General features: G+C 40.9%; 1 long non-coding RNA gene across 1 annotated transcript; it reads left to right on the forward strand.

The window, feature by feature from the left end:
• Positions 1-5,065: 5,065 nt before the first annotated feature.
• LOC308175311 lies at positions 5,066-8,001 on the forward strand. Its single transcript, XR_013937952.1, has 4 exons — positions 5,066-5,149; positions 7,153-7,236; positions 7,327-7,420; positions 7,820-8,001. It is a non-coding gene; the product is annotated as an uncharacterized lncRNA (long non-coding RNA).
• Positions 8,002-16,205: the final 8,204 nt, after the last annotated feature.

The raw sequence follows: 16,205 nt of genomic DNA on the forward strand, positions 1-16,205 counted from the left end.
GTTATATGGGTTGAAAAGTAAAAAAAATAAAAAAAATAAAACGTTGAAAAAAAAAAATCAGTTTGGAACTGATTTTAAAATACTTGTGATATTGCGTAATAATACTGTGTCATTTTAAAGTAAACAGAAATTAGTTTTGAAGTTAAATTTCACGGGACTCTTCACGGGACCCATGACCCGTGACCCGTGGGTCGGGTCGGGAACCAATGTCTCGCGAGAGTGTCAGAGGTCGTTGTTTTCATTGCATCCTGCACCAGGAGGCGCTTTGCGCTCAGACGTGTGGCCAGGAGCTAGGTGAGGTGATGTCGCTGGTCATTCGAGTGGTCAACTTCATTGTTGCCCGAGCTTTAAATGATCGCCAGTTTAAAGCTCTGTTAGAAGAAGTTGGGAATCATTATCCCAGTCTGCTTTTACACAGCAACGTGCGTTGGTTGTCAAGGGGAAAGGTGCTCAGACGTTTTGCAGCTTGCCTGAGTGAAATCCGGACTTTTCTTCAAATGAAAGGCGTCAAGCATCCTGAGCTAGACAACACTGACTGGCTCCTGCAGTTTCACTATCTCGTGGACATAACAGGCCATCTGAACCAGCTCAATGTGAAAATGCAAGGTATTGGAAATACAATCTCATCCCTTCAACAAGCAGTGTTTGCATTTGAAAGCAAGCTGGAAGTCTTTCTCAGGGACATTGAAACAGGTCGTCTTCTGCACTTTGTAACACTGCAACAATTTAGAGATGCATGCTTAGCAAGTGACTCCACTCAACATCTGGATCTCCAGCAGCTAGCTGGCTTTACGTCCAATCTCCTGCAGTCATTCAAAGCACGTTTTGGAGAATTTCCTGCGCGCACTGGTCTTTTCAAGTTCATCACTCATCCACATGAGTGTGCAGTGGACAAAATCGACCTGACATGCATCCCTGGGGTCTCTATGGGAGACTTTGAGCTGGAAGTTGCTGACCTGAAGGCATCAGACATGTGGATGAGTAAGTTCAAGACACTTAATGGAGAGTTGGAAAGTCTTGCGCGACAGCGAGCAGAGCTGGCGAGGGAACACAAGTGGACAGAAATGAAAAAACTTCAACCTGAAGACCAGCTGATTCTGAAAACTTGGAACGAGCTTCCTGTGACATACCACACAATGCAGCGTGTTAGTATTGCCGTATTGACCATGTTTGGCTCTACATACTGTATGTGAGCAGTCATTCTCGCATAAGAGGAACATTAAGACCAACCTACGCTCACGTTTAACTGAGGGAAGCCTCAACGCCTGCATGAAGCTCAACCTCACCACGTATGAACCAGACTACAAGGACATCAGCAAAACCATGCAGCACCAGAAATCGCATTAAAAGTAAGACATATTTAATTTATTATATGTAAAAAATACTATATGGCTCTCAATGAAATACATTTAGAAATATTTGGCTTTTATGGCTCTCCCAGTCAAAAAGGTTCCCGACCCCTGCGCTAGACCATATGGGAAGACATCCATTCAGCTAGAGCCTAAGATCTGAGTGTCATTTCAAAGGCGGTGTGGATTCTGGGCCTTATGGCACGAGCGACACAAATGTGCTGTAGAGATTGTAGTTCACATGCTCTTTCATTACGCTTCATTAATTGCATTGCCATGTAACCAATTGGCTATTGATATGTTCAAATGAAGAAATGTAAACATGAATTATGTCATTACTATATAAGCTTTGAAAGGTGACCACGAAGCAGGATGCGTAACCAGCTGAAGCGTCTGAAGCATAGAGACACACGTCCAAAGCTGAATAGAGCAGCCACCTCCCCCCGACAGAGACAATTACTGCTTTACTGACCAATTCAAATAAACCAACTGTGCTACTAGTATCCAAATACTGCCCTGAATGGATACGTGCAATGTTCAAAACAGATATCATGAATGATTTTACGTCGTAAAAGTGCGTGTCACAGAGTCCTTTCCGCATGTAGCCACAAGTTGTACTCCAGCTTCCTTCAGCAGAGAGTTTTTACCATCTCTCCGATGGAGGCTACATGGTATTTTGACAAGCACAAGTCTGCTGTCTGTTAGAGCATCCCGAAATCGGTGGCGGTGTTTCAATGTGTTTCTGTTGTTGGTTCTACTGGAAACTAAATGAGGCCGAGCCAGCCAGGAGTCGAACCTAGAAACTTCTGATCCGTAGTCAGACGCGTTATCCATTGCGCCACTGGCCTACTCTATCTTACCGAGCAGGGCCTGTTGAGATCCTCAGGGAAGAGGGATAAATAGTCCGGAATTTAGCCTATGCTGTTTGTGTAAACCGAATGGCAGGGGAAGAAACTACAGTTCATTGGAATAGAAGTAGAACTTTGGGTTCTGCTATGGTCAAAAGATTCGAACCATCTTTCAAAGGCTGCCGTGACCCGGAGATGCTGCGGCCACAACGCAGAGTACTAACCACTATACTATCACGGCCTGTAACCACTTCTGTGCCACGACGGCTGGTGTGTCCTGTGCTCATACCATTATGGCAAGAAGCAGTTGAAATGATCATGGCCAATACGTCGGTGAGAGAGAGGTGTGTTTGTTTCTTCTTTCTTCACTTCTTTCCCATTGTTCTTTTTGTGTTATACCTCCTCTTTCTGTAGATGAAGGGCGATTGTTATAGAAATATAAACGTAATAATGATTGTAATGACATTCATTGTATTCCTTATATTTATATTTCCCAGGAGGGTCATTGAGGGATTGAAGGGATATCACATCAGATGATAATCAATGTGATCGTCAGGACATCCTAATTACAGATTGTAAGGACATACTTGAGTTTTCAAGAAGAACGAGTTCCCATACCGGGAGTCGAACCCGGGCCGCCTGGGTGAAAACCAGGAATCCTAACCGCTAGACCATATGGGAAGACATCCATTACGCTAGAGCCTAAGATCTGAGTGTCATTTCAAAGGCGGTGCGGATTCTGGGCCTTATGGCACGAGCGACACAAATGTGCTGTAGAGATTGTAGTTCACATGCTCTTTCATTACGCTTCATTAATTGCATTGCCATGTAACCAATTGGCTATTGATATGTCACAAATGAAGAAATGTAAACATGAATTATGTCATTACTATATAAGCTTTGAAAGGTGACCACGAAGCAGGATGCGTAACCAGCTGAAGCGTCTGAAGCATAGAGACACACGTCCAAAGCTGAATAGAGCAGCCACCTCCCCCCGATAGAGACAATTACTGCTTTACTGACCAATTCAAATAAACCAACTGTGCTACTAGTATCCAAATACTGCCCTGAATGGATACGTGCAATGTTCAAAACAGATATCATTAATGATTTTACTTCGTAAAAGTGCACGTCACAGAGTCCTTTCCACATGTAGCCACAAGTTGTACTCCAGCTTCCTTCAGCAGAGAGTTTTTACCATCTCTCCGATGGAGGCTACATGGTATTTTGACAAGCACAAGTCTGCTGTCTGTTAGAGCATCCCGAAATCGGTGGCGGTGTTTCAATGTGTTTCTGTTGTTGGTTCTACTGGAAACTAAATGAGGCCGAGCCAGCCAGGAGTCGAACCTAGAATCTTCTGATCCGTAGTCAGACGCGTTATCCATTGCGCCACTGGCCCACTCTATCTTTCCGAGCAGGGCCTGTTGAGATCCTCAGGGAAGAGGGATAAATAGTCCGGAATTTAGCCTATGCTGTTTGTGTAAACCGAATGGCAGGGGAAGAAACTACAGTTCATTGGAATAGAAGTAGAACTTTGGGTTCTGCTAAGGTCAAAAGATTTGAACCATCTTTCAAAGGCTGCCGTGACCCGGATTCGGACCGGGGTTGCTGCGGCCACAACGCAGAGTACTAACCACTATACGATCACGGCCTGTAACCACTTGTGTGCCACGACGGCTGGTGTGTCCTGTGCTCATACCATTATGGCAAGAAGCAGTTGAAATGATCATGGCCAATACGTCGGTGAGAGAGAGGTGTGTTTGTTTCTTCTTTCTTCACTTCTTTCCCATTGTTCTTTTTTTGTTATACCTCCTCTTTCAGTAGATGAAGGGCGATTGTTATAGAAATATAAACGTAATAATGATTGTTATGATATTCATTGTATTCCTTATATTTATATTTCCCAGGAGGGTCATTGAGGGATTGAAGGGATATCACGTCACATGATAATCAATGTGATCGTCAGGACATCCTGATTACAGATTGTAAGGACATACTTGAGTTTTCAAGAAGAACGAGTTCCCATACAGGGAGTCGAACCCCGGCCGGGCCGGGCGGGAAAATATTTTTGACAGTAATGTCCTCAGGTGGATTCGAACCCACGGCTGAAAAGACGGCAAGAAAGGGTCAATAAAGGGTCAAATCTCCATTAATACTCTCCGGGAATACTCGACTGGCCGACACTGCAGGCTCGTTGATAGCGTGGCTTCCAACAACGCCTCTGCCTTCCATATTGAAGCAGTTTACGCACTCAAAGAAGCTATTCAACGATGTCCCATTTGAATGAGCTCTACGAAAGACGTTCCGGATGCTTTGCATTGTTTCTCCACCACCTCCTCTGTTGACAAGGTGTTCCAACGGGGCTGTCAAGCGGAAAAAGCAGCAAGGCTGTGCGACGAGGATGGGATTCGAACCCAAGAGTGGAGAGCACAATGGATTAGCAGTCCATCGCCTTAACCACTCTGCCACCTCGTCATGCCCTCACTTTGAACCAGTAGCGCTACCCACCGGATCTTTAAAGCCAGGACGTGTCAAAGCAGTTTTTGAACATGGAATTTTGTAGTGACCCGAGGCAAGATCTGTTGAAGCATTGAGCCAAAGCACTTCCATTTGGTGGTCCCAGCTGGTGAAAGGTTTAGTCAAAGGGCTCGTCCGGGATTTGAACCCGGGACCTCCCGCGCGGCAATCGAGAGATATGCCTATACTACAACCATAGACTTTGCATTGGCCCATTCATTGTCTATGGTAGTAGTTAAGATCCCGTTCACTTTGGTAGTTCTATATAGTTCATATATTTTCGGCCACCGGATGGTTTTGTGGCGCATTGAGCAGTGACGTCACGTCACAACACTGAAATCGACTCGACTGCACTATTTCCTGAAAGGCAAAGACATCGTACCGTCTTTCTCGCGTTCTAAACTCTCAAGTTTACTTTCTTCGTTTGGTTAATAGGTAAGTCACAAACATTAACTGTAATCTTCTGTCTGAGTAGAGACTCCATCAACAGGGCAGTACAGCAGATGATTACAGTAGTAGATGCTACATCGCTAACAGCCATAGCCTACTCCAACATTTCTATCTACAATATGTCAGCAGTTGTTAATAACAGATAAGAGATTATAACAGATAAGAGATTATAACAGATAAGAGAGTATAACAGATAAGAGATTATAACAGATAACAGAGTATAACAGATAAGAGAGTATAACAGATAAGAGATTATAACAGATAAGAGATTATAACAGATAAGAGAGTATAACAGATAAGAGAGTATAACAGATAAGAGAGTATAACAGATAAGAGATTATAACAGATAAGAGAATATAACAGATAAGAGAGTATAACAGATAAGAGAGTATAACAGATAAGAGATTATAACAGATAAGAGAGTATAACAGATAAGAGAGTATAACAGATAAGAGATTATAACAGATAAGAGATTATAACAGATAAGAGAGTATAACAGATAAGAGAGTATAACAGATAAGAGAGTATAACAGATAAGAGATTATAACAGATAAGAGAATATAACAGATAAGAGAGTATAACAGATAAGAGAGTATAACAGATAACAGATTATAACAGATAAGAGAGTATAACAGATAAGAGATTATAACAGATAAGAGATTATAACAGATAACAGATTATAACAGATAAGAGAGTATAACAGATAAGAGATTATAACAGATAACAGAGTATAACAGATAAGAGAGTATAACAGATAACAGAGTATAACAGATAAGAGATTATAACAGATAACAGATTATAACAGATAAGAGAGTATAACAGATAAGAGATTATAACAGATAAGAGATTATAACAGATAACAGAGTATAACAGATAAGAGAGTATAACAGATAAGAGAGTATAACAGATAAGAGAGTATAACAGATAACAGAGTATAACAGATAAGAGATTATAACAGATAACAGAGTATAACAGATAAGAGAGTATAACAGATAAGAGAGTATAACAGATAAGAGATTATAACAGATAACAGAGTATAACAGATAAGAGAGTATAACAGATAAGAGAGTATAACAGATAACAGAGTATAACAGATAAGAGATTATAACAGATAACAGATTATAACAGATAAGAGATTATAACAGATAAGAGATTATAACAGATAAGAGATTATAACAGATAAGAGAGTATAACAGATACTACTGCAATGCTAGTCTACACAGTTTTGCACAATGATAGCCTGGCTGGTCTACACACTGGGCTACTGTACATCATAGCTATATTCCAGTGTTGTCATTCAATAAAGCCCCAACAAGTAATATCATTATAATAATAATAACAACAACAACTTTTATTTGTATAGCACTATTCCTGCAAACGTATAACGTGTAGTTTATATTATAGGGCAATTCAACTGTAAATGTATGTACAGTTAGTTTATTTACAAGTTTAGTTAGCCTACATGTATTTACAATGTATGTCTGCTCTGTACAGTACATGTGTAATTGCATGTTTTATTACATTCCATATTGTATCTATTTGTAGGAGGAGGATAAGTGTTCATACGAGTTCTCTTTTTGCATCCTTTTTGAAGATGTGTTTCAAGGGTTTGGCATGTACATTACAGTATGTAAGAGGCATTTTGAGCAGGTGACACCCATACAATTTAGAAACATACCAAACCCTTGATTTCACAATCAATGTGTTTAAACATGCATACCGTCACTGAGGCTTTACCTGCTTTAAAGAAGTGAACATTGAACTAAATATCCATTCATAACAAATAGCCTATATACCAATGTATATGTAATTCTCATCAGATGAGACATATTCACATCAGAGTAGACATACTGAGACTTATTAATGTTCAAATCAGCTTGACAGACTATAACAGGTAATGACAGAATGTGGCTATATCCCATTTACAAGCATGATGAATAAGCCAGGCATTAGTGAGGGAGAGAATAACACTTTATTTTCTTTTACAGTGAGGAGCAAACTGACTGCTTCAGTTACACTCTTGAGACCAGCTCATGATGATGAATCCGATGTGACTGCGTCTCCTTTGCAAGGTTAATTCATGTACATTACTGTGTCCCATCTTAATTCACTGTCAAAGTGATTTCCAGTTGTGTGAAGTTTCATGTTACCTGCTCCTTCAGCTCCAGTGAAGGTCCTGCTGCCAATACCTCCTCAGCGGCTTGCCTGGGCCCCATCCTTAGGCCTACACTCTAGAACCCGCCGTGTGGGAATACAGTATGTCATTTCAGTTTATTTATATTGCACACAATTTCAACCAGGTCTGATATATATATATATAAATGATGTTGATAATAAAAATAAAAATAAAGTAAAAACATTACAACACAACATTACACTAGTTAAGACACACACACATCATCATCATCATCATCAATACAATTAATGATCACAGAACTGATGTTCTTTCTGTAATTTTTGGGTTCTAGATTTAAAAATGGTGAATGTACTACTCTCTCTGATACTAGAAGTGTCATGTGAAGCACCCTGCCCCTACCAGAGCAGAGCAGCATACAGTGCTGCCTCAATACTCTCTGGCATGTTTTTTAACTGAAGTCTATGCACAGCTCCTTTTTGGTTTAACATGTGTTTCCTATTTATTTTGTTGTCATGCAGCACTGCCACACCATGCTCCTCCATCACAGTCTGCAGCCTCTCTCCCTCCGCCCCCAACGCAGCCTGCAGCCTCTCTCCCTCCGCCCCCAACACAGCCTGCAGCTGAGCCTTCCATCCCCAGCTACGATCACAATGTCGGCCGCTGGAACTGCTGTCCCCATCAGAGCATCTGGATGAAGATGGGGCTGAATGGCCATGGGTTGGGTGGCCAGGGTCCTGATCAGTGTGGCACCTTAGAAGGGAAAGAGACTGTACACACACACACACACACACACACACACACACACACACACACACATAGTAGAGTTTTTATTTACAATGAAATGATTAATTAATGTTGTAACACTGTTGGAAATTGTTTTAAATATGCACATTTTGTTTTAGTTCGATACAACCAAGGTTTAATCAGTTTTGTTTATTTTTTATGTACATGGTTTAGCAGTTGTGCGTGTGTGCTTTTTAATAAATCAAGTGTGGAGTTCAATACATCCACGTGTCTGTGTATGTTTTAAAACAGTATAATGGTTACATTAACATCAACAATGGAGCTTAGGGTTAGAGAACTCAACAGGGCAGAATACATTGCAATGTTAAACCAATAAATAGCATAAGATGTACTGTTTTCTTTAATGAAATGAATTATAAATCATCAAAACATGTTGTGTTACATTAAACATTTAATTGATTAAGACTTTAAAAAAGAAAATATTTTTGACAGTAATGTCCTCAGGTGGATTCGAACCCGCGGCTGAAAAGACGGCAAGAAAGGGTCAATAAACCAGTGGCGGGCGGTGCATTTCACACCTAGGCCTTCAGTGATGTCCGACACATTCCTACCTGAATTATTCTACCTCTTAATACCATCGTTATGACGCCATGGCTCTAGAAACTAGACAGAAACACAGTATAACCGGGCGTTGCATCACCTTAACATAGTCAGACAAGTACAACAGAGTTATATTAATATTTCCGAAGCATTTTTAATCAATAAATCCGCATTTACAATGAAGAGTGTTAAACTAACATCTTTAAGATCGCTACATTACCCACTTCTGTCGTCTCGTCCACCATAATAGCGACAAAGGGTGCCTTTTTAATCTCCATTTTGATCTCTTCTTCCATCACTTCAGCAATAGCAAAAATCAGGTCGTTTTGTATTTTGCCTGACGTCCCAGTAAACACTTTGTTTGTGGACAGGTGGTAATGTAAATCTGGGTTGTTTTCAGCCAGAAAAGAAAGAAGCTCAACGTAGTTTCCTCTGTTTGTGGACTTGGCGCTTTCATCCTGTCCCCTAAATGAAAGTTATTGTTTACCCAAACAGGACACAATCGATCAGTATTATCGATCAGTCAACGAAAGCTTTCGTTGTGAGGCTCCGTTTCCCTGTGCACTTTCAAACGTTTCACATCTACCGGCATAGTTCCGCATCTCAATAGTGAATATCAATAGTGCGTAGCAATAGTGCGTAGCAATAGTGCGTATCCAATCAAAAGACGTGCTGGGTGCTGACATCATTGAGCCTTACAGCAGGCGCCGTTGTTGCTTTTGCTCGCATCTACGTAGGTTTACTAGGTACGCCACATGTTTTCTCGTTCCAACGTTAAGTTACAGGTCGAATCCGCTTCACCGTTTAATGTGAAGGCGGGCAGATTTTTGAGCCCCCTAGCAACACATTTTGATTGGATAAAAGCTCTAACATAAAGGCCAGCCCTCCAAATCTCAATCGGAGACTGGAAGCAGCGCAACCAAGAGGAAAGCTATGAAATGAAGAGAATAGACTATGGGGAATCATTAATACATATTTGTGGAAAATATATATTAAAATAAAATGTATATTCTGATGATGTTTAGGCCAGCAGAGAAGGCCTTGCTGGCCCTGACGGCACACCACTGCAATAAATGGTTAAAAATCTCCGTTATAGCAATACTCGACTGGCCCTCGCACGCTAAGCGAGCGCTCTACCATTTGAGCTAATTCCCTTTCCTATTAAAAGCTTACAGTGATCTCAAGAAAGAATGCTTTACTATAACCATGTCCTTTTTAGTCAAGAGTTGACCTGGTATTACACCCCATAATGATACTTGCCATAGGTCAAGGACCCCAATTGAAATAAGCCAGTGGCTTTCTTGGGTTTTTATCCTGTTAGTTGACCTTGTATGTATTATGTACTTTCATGTACCTACTTCTGCAAATCTTCTAATAAAGTTTTCAATCAATCAATCAATCAAGGTAATTGTTGGGCTTTGAAAGCATTGTGGTCATTACATCCAGAGTCATACCCCAACTTGATAGCACTTTCCTAGACCAGATACAAGAGAGCTGCTAAAGTAGAAGTATACTTCTTGATGTTCTAAGAAAGCCTGTTTGCTTGCAGAGACATAGCTAAAGTATTGTTAAACATTTGAGACTAAGCCAAAGAGAAGCACTCATGACATAGGCATCAAGTAATGCTGACATTTGAAGAAATATATGTGTGTTTCCAGCAACAAACAGAGTCTCTTCTAAAGAGTAGTAGTTGCATTAATCACTTCAATCTACCCCAACGTGTAGCACTTACTGCATTATGAGATCAAGTCAATGCTAAGGTTAGGGTAACGATCGTGAAGAAAAGAGATTGCTGCATTTTCCAGATTCACACATGGCCACTTACTGGATATATCATGATGCTTGTTTTCCCAGGAGGTCTTTTCCAAGCTGTATGTCCTCCAAGAGTCCAACTGAAGTGCATTTCTGACCAGGGATGAGTTCATTTTAAATGACTTTGGACAGAAAATGGTGGCTGTGTTGTTAAACGCCAAGCCCCCAGTTACATACGCTGTGATCACCATGTTAATGTGCAATTAACGATTCAGATTCATGAGCCTGAACAATTGTGTGGCAACAATTGAAACTGAAGTGCATTTCTGACCAGGGATGAGTTCATTTTAAATGACTTTGGACAGAAAATGGTGGCTGTGTTGTTAAACGCCAAGCCCCCAGTTACATACGCTGTGATCACCATGTTAATGTGCAATTAACGATTCAGATTCATGAGCCTGAACAATTGTGTGGCAACAATTGAACTGGGTCTTGATTTGAAAAAAGGCACATCCCCATTCTAGTCTATAGATTGGGTTAAATACATGGCAATGGAATTCATAATAGCATGGTTGAATTGAGGTTATCTTCCATGATGATCAGAATTTCTCTGCTATGACATGTTATTGTGGTGTCTCTTGGTACACATGGTCACCACCTAGTGGCTGTTACTGCTACCCCAGAGAGTAGCACTTACTTAATGGATACAAAATGAATTACCACTACCATAACTCCTTAGTTGAAGGAACTGCCATTTCAGCTAATTCCACTTCCTATCACAAGGCTACAGTGATCGCAAGAAAGAATGGTATATGTTAAGAGTGTCTTTTTGAGTCAAGCAGTGCATGGCCGGTTAGCTCAGTTGGTTAGAGCGTCGTGCTAATAACGCGAAGGTCGCGGGTTCGATACCCGTACTGGCCAATACTTTGGAGGTTTCCATGGCCCTCTGCATATGTCTGGAAATAAGCAATGCCGTAACTCCTTGGTTGAAGCAACTGTACTATAATAGCCCTAGTCCCTCATCAAGTTTAGATGTCCACCTTCAACACACACCTGTGGCTATTTTACTGAACATATTCCCATGGAGTATAAACATCAGGCTTACAAAGAATCTTTACATGAGGTTCAGAAAAGGTCACTTTCCATACGCAAGCATTTACTGTGAAGCAATGTTTCGACACAAATTATGGGGGACATACTTTACAAGAAAGGAATAGGCCTGCTGTTCTCCATGTGTCCGTTCAATCCGGCGGTGGGCTTGTGTCAAAATACAATTGGAGAATGCGGCATCGATCCCGCTACTTCTCGCATGCTAAGCGAGCGCTCTACCATTTGAGCTAATTCCCCTTCCCATTAAAAGCTTACAGTGATCTCAAGAAAGAATGCTTTACTATAACCATGTCCTTTTTAGTCAAGAGTTGACCTGGTATTTCACCCCATAATGATACTTGCCATAGGTCAAGGACCCCAATTGAAATAAGCCAGTGGCTTTCTTGGGTTTTTATCCTGTTAGTTGACCTTGTATGTATTATGTACTTTCATGTACCTACTTCTGCAAATCTTCTAATAAAGTTTTCAATCAATCAATCAATCAAGGTAATTGTTGGGCTTTGAAAGCATTGTGGTCATTACATCCAGAGTCATACCCCAACTTGATAGCACTTTCCTAGACCAGATACAAGAGAGCTGCTAAAGTTGAAGTATACTTCTTGATGTTCTAAGAAAGCCTGTTTGCTTGCAGAGACATAGCTAAAGTACTGTTAAACATTTGAGACTAAGCCAAAGAGAAGCACTCATGACATAGGCATCAAGTAATGCTGACATTTGAAGAAATATATGTGTGTTTCCAGCAACAAACAGAGTCTCTTCTAAAGAGTAGTAGTTGCATTAATCACTTCAATCTACCCCAACGTGTAGCACTTACTGCATTATGAGATCAAGTCAATGCTAAGGTTAGGGTAACGATTGTGAAGAAAAGAGATTGCTGCATTTTCCAGATTCACACATGGCCACTTACTGGATATATCATGATGCTTGTTTTCCCAGGAGGTCTTTTCCAAGCTGTATGTCCTCCAAGAGTCCAACTGAAGTGCATTTCTGACCAGGGATGAGTTCATTTTAAATGACTTTGGACAGAAAATGGTGGCTGTGTTGTTAAACGCCACGCCCCCAGTTACATACGCTGTGATCACCATGTTAATGTGCAATTAACGATTCAGATTCATGAGCCTGAACAATTGTGTGGCAACAATTGAACTGGGTCTTGATTTGAAAAAAGGCACATCCCCATTCTAGTCTATAGATTGGGTTAAATACATGGCAATGGAATTCATAATAGCATGGTTGAATTGAGGTTATCTTCCATGATGATCAGAATTTCTCTGCTATGACATGTTATTGTGGTGTCTCTTGGTACACATGGTCACCACCTAGTGGCTGTTACTGCTACCCCAGAGAGTAGCACTTACTTAATGGATACAAAATGAATTACCACTACCATAACTCCTTAGTTGAAGGAACTGCCATTTGAGCTAATTCCACTTCCTATCACAAGGCTACAGTGATCGCAAGAAAGAATGGTATATTTTAACAGTGTCTTTTTGAGTCAAGCAGTGCATGGCCGGTTAGCTCAGTTGGTTAGAGCGTCGTGCTAATAACGCGAAGGTCGCGGGTTCGATACCCGTACTGGCCAATACTTTGGAGGTTTCCATGGCCCTCTGCATATGTCTGGAAATAAGCAATGCCGTAACTCCTTGGTTGAAGCAACTGTACTATAATAGCCCTAGTCCCTCATCAAGTTTAGATGTCCACCTTCAACACACACCTGTGGCTATTTTACTGAACATATTCCCATGGAGTATAAACATCAGGCTTACAAAGAATCTTTACATGAGGTTCAGAAAAGGTCACTTTCCATACGCAAGCATTTACTGTGAAGCAATGTTTCGACACAAATTATGGGGGACATACTTTACAAGAAAGGAATAGGCCTGCTGTTCTCCATGTGTCCGTTCAATCCGGCGGTGGGCTTGTGTCAAAATACAATTGGAGAATGCGGGCATCGATCCCGCTACTTCTCGCATGCTAAGCGAGCGCTCTACCATTTGAGGTAATTCCCCTTCCTATTAAAAGCTTACAGTGATCTCAAGAAAGAATGCTTTACTATAACCATGTCATTTTTAGTCAAGAGTTGACCTGGTATTTCACCCCATAATGATACTTGCCATAGGTCAAGGACCCCAATTGAAATAAGCCAGTGGCTTTCTTGGGTTTTTATCCTGTTAGTTGACCTTGTATGTATTATGTACTTTCATGTACCTACTTCTGCAAATCTTCTAATAAAGTTTTCAATCAATCAATCAAGGTAATTGTTGGGCTTTGAAAGCATTGTGGTCATTACATCCAGAGTCATACCCCAACTTGATAGCACTTTCCTAGACCAGATACAAGAGAGCTGCTAAAGTTGAAGTATACTTATTGATGTTCTAAGAAAGCCTGTTTGCTTGCAGAGACATAGCTAAAGTACTGTTAAACATTTGAGACTAAGCCAAAGAGAAGCACTCATGACATAGGCATCAAGTAATGCTGACATTTGAAGAAATATATGTGTGTTTCCAGCAACAAACAGAGTCTCTTCTAAAGAGTAGTAGTTGCATTAATCACTTCAATCTACCCCAACGTGTAGCACTTACTGCATTATGAGATCAAGTCAATGCTAAGGTTAGGGTAACGATCGTGAAGAAAAGAGATTGCTGCATTTTCCAGATTCACACATGGCCACTTACTGGATATATCATGATGCTTGTTTTCCCAGGAGGTCTTTTCCAAGCTGTATGTCCTCCAAGAGTCCAACTGAAGTGCATTTCTGACCAGGGATGAGTTCATTTTAAATGACTTTGGACAGAAAATGGTGGCTGTGTTGTTAAACGCCACGCCCCCAGTTACATACGCTGTGATCACCATGTTAATGTGCAATTAACGATTCAGATTCATGAGCCTGAACAATTGTGTGGCAACAATTGAACTGGGTCTTGATTTGAAAAAAGGCACATCCCCATTCTAGTCTATAGATTGGGTTAAATACATGGCAATGGAATTCATAATAGCATGGTTGAATTGAGGTTATCTTCCATGATGATCAGAATTTCTCTGCTATGACATGTTATTGTGGTGTCTCTTGGTACACATGGTCACCACCTAGTGGCTGTTACTGCTACCCCAGAGAGTAGCACTTACTTAATGGATACAAAATGAATTACCACTACCATAACTCCTTAGTTGAAGGAACTGCCATTTGAGCTAATTCCACTTCCTATCACAAGGCTACAGTGATCGCAAGAAAGAATGGTATATTTTAACAGTGTCTTTTTGAGTCAAGCAGTGCATGGCCGGTTAGCTCAGTTGGTTAGAGCGTCGTGCTAATAACGCGAAGGTCGCGGGTTCGATACCCGTACTGGCCAATTGTTTGGAGGTTTCCATGGCCCTCTGCATATGTCTGGAAATAAGCAATGCCGTAACTCCTTGGTTGAAGCAACTGTACTATAATAGCCCTAGTCCCTCATCAAGTTTAGATGTCCACCTTCAACACACACCTGTGGCTATTTTACTGAACATATTCCCATGGAGTATAAACATCAGGCTTACAAAGAATCTTTACATGAGGTTCAGAAAAGGTCACTTTCCATACGCAAGCATTTACTGTGAAGCAATGTTTCGACACAAATTATGGGGGACATACTTTACAAGAAAGGAATAGGCCTGCTGTTCTCCATGTGTCCGTTCAATCCGGCGGTGGGCTTGTGTCAAAATACAATTGGAGAATGCGGGCATCGATCCCGCTACTTCTCGCATGCTAAGCGAGCGCTCTACCATTTGAGGTAATTCCCCTTCCTATTAAAAGCTTACAGTGATCTCAAGAAAGAATGCTTTACTATAACCATGTCCTTTTTAGTCAAGAGTTGACCTGGTATTACACCCCATAATGATACTTGCCATAGGTCAAGGACCCCAATTGAAATAAGCCAGTGGCTTTCTTGGGTTTTTATCCTGTTAGTTGACCTTGTATGTATTATGTACTTTCATGTACCTACTTCTGCAAATCTTCTAATAAAGTTTTCAATCAATCAATCAAGGTAATTGTTGGGCTTTGAAAGCATTGTGGTCATTACATCCAGAGTCATACCCCAACTTGATAGCACTTTCCTAGACCAGATACAAGAGAGCTGCTAAAGTTGAAGTATACTTATTGATGTTCTAAGAAAGCCTGTTTGCTTGCAGAGACATAGCTAAAGTACTGTTAAACATTTGAGACTAAGCCAAAGAGAAGCACTCATGACATAGGCATCAAGTAATGCTGACATTTGAAGAAATATATGTGTGTTTCCAGCAACAAACAGAGTCTCTTCTAAAGAGTAGTAGTTGCATTAATCACTTCAATCTACCCCAACGTGTAGCACTTACTGCATTATGAGATCAAGTCAATGCTAAGGTTAGGGTAACGATCGTGAAGAAAAGAGATTGCTGCATTTTCCAGATTCACACATGGCCACTTACTGGATATATCATGATGCTTGTTTTCCCAGGAGGTCTTTTCCAAGCTGTATGTCCTCCAAGAGTCCAACTGAAGTGCATTTCTGACCAGGGATGAGTTCATTTTAAATGACTTTGGACAGAAAATGGTGGCTGTGTTGTTAAACGCCACGCCCCCAGTTACATACGCTGTGATCACCATGTTAATGTGCAATTAACGATTCAGATTCATGAGCCTGAACAATTGTGTGGCAACAATTGAACTGGGTCTTGATTTGA

Source organism: Nansenia antarctica (assembly GCF_963989245.1).
Source record: "Nansenia antarctica genome assembly, contig: SCAFFOLD_59, whole genome shotgun sequence".
NCBI classification, from domain to species: domain Eukaryota; kingdom Metazoa; phylum Chordata; class Actinopteri; order Argentiniformes; family Microstomatidae; genus Nansenia; species Nansenia antarctica.